The following is a 1,924-nucleotide window of genomic DNA, read 5'->3' as shown; positions in this document are numbered from 1 at the left end:
CTGCATTGTGCCTACATATGCAAATTAACCGCCATTTTGTTGTCAGTTAACTGCCATCTGAGTTGGCAATTAATTTGCATATCCCCCTGATTAGCCAAAAGGGTAGCGTCGTACGCCAATTACCATTTTTCTCTTTTATTAGTGTAGAAGATTGTAAATCAATCAAAATGATACCTATTAAAATATTTTTATAATTTTTTTATTGGTTTCAGAGAGAGGGAGAGGAAGAAATAGAAACATCTATGCTGAGTGAGAATCATTGATTGGCTGCCTCCTGTATAGCCCACACTGGGAATCGAGCCTGAAACCCTGAGCAGGTGTCCTGACTAGGAATTGAACTGTGATCTCCTGGTTCATGGGGCGATGCTCAGCCATTGAGAAACACTGGCTGGGCCGAAGTGACTTTTTAAAAAAAATCAGGTGCCTATACTTGTATATAAGGATGCCCAGTATCAAGGATTAACGAACCAGATGCAACTTTATTATGTGACATGACCAATAAGATACAACTCTATTATATGTATCAACCCTATGTATTTATGGGACTGCTATTGTTGTGTTGGCTGTTGTCATTTTTTTTTTATTTGATGATCTAAGGCAGGGGTTCTCAACCTTCCTAATGCCGCGACCCTTTAATACAGTTCCTCATGTTGTGGTGACCCCCAACCATAAAATTATTTTCGTTGCTACTTCATAATTGTAATTTTGCTACTGTTATGAATCGTAATGTAAATATCTGACATGCAGGATATATTTTCATTGTTACAAATTGAACATAATTAAAGCATAGTGATTAATCATAAAAACAATATATAATTATATATGTGTTTTCTGATGGTCTTAGGCGACCCCTGTGAAAGGGTCATTCGACCTCCAAAGGGGTCGCGACCCACAGGTTGAGAACCGCTGATCTAAGGAACAATAGGTCAGTTCTCCTGACTAAATCAGTCAGGTATTGAATGTTTTAAAAAATTCTAGTGGTAGACTAGTTGAAAATCGCCAATCTATTATGCAACTTATATTCTATGTAAAGAGGGGGGAAAATAAGTTTACAGCTGTTTGTATGGAAAATAATACAATTCACAAATAATAAAAGAATAAATTGTTTCACATACAACTGTAAACCTACTTTCCCCCCATCCTGTATGTCTTCATTGTCCCAATATCATTGATAATTGTCTTTTATTTCCAATACAAGACCCAATCAAGGCTCATGTATTGTATGTGGTAGTCATGTGTTTTTAGATCACTTTAGTCTAGAATAGTTCTCTAGTCCTCTGGTTTCTTTCATGAAATTGACATTCTTGAAAGGTCAGAGCTAGCTGTTTTGCAGAATGTGCATGCAGTCAACATACATAGGACAGCATGGCTCTGACTGGATCTCACAAACATAATATTGGGAGAATCCAAAATAGGTCAACAAATGTGTTAAAAGTTCTGACAGTGGTTACTTTTGGAGAAAACAGTTTGCCTATTTTCTTGTTAAAATTCAATATTCTAGCAAAATGACTACATAGGTGATATTATGTCCTTCTCAGTGCATTCCATCAAGACGCAATGATGTCAATTTGTTCTACTATTGAAGTTGAATTTGACTATTCAATTAAAGTGTGTTTAAAAAAATAATAAAGTGTGTTTGACAGATTTTTCTATATCTTGTTCCCCACCAATTTTCACTGAACAAATTTAGCATCCATGAATGATTCTTCCCTAAGTACATTTTTACAATAGTTATAAAATGGTGGTTTTATACTTTTATCATTCCTTTTACATTTGTTAGTTTACTTGTAAAGAAGAGCTTCCCTTTCTCCACCTAAAAAAATAATACTTAATATGGATTCATGAATTCTTTAATTTAATGAGCTACATAATACAATCTTATCTTTGTTTTGATGCTCAAATTGTCCCAAAGTTAGCTAGTGGT

This window comes from Myotis davidii, unplaced genomic scaffold (assembly GCF_000327345.1).
Source record: "Myotis davidii unplaced genomic scaffold, ASM32734v1 scaffold49, whole genome shotgun sequence".
In the NCBI taxonomy this organism is placed as follows: Eukaryota; Metazoa; Chordata; class Mammalia; order Chiroptera; family Vespertilionidae; genus Myotis; species Myotis davidii.
The sequence above is the reverse complement of the archived record's forward strand: the minus strand, read 5'-3'. Positions refer to the sequence as shown.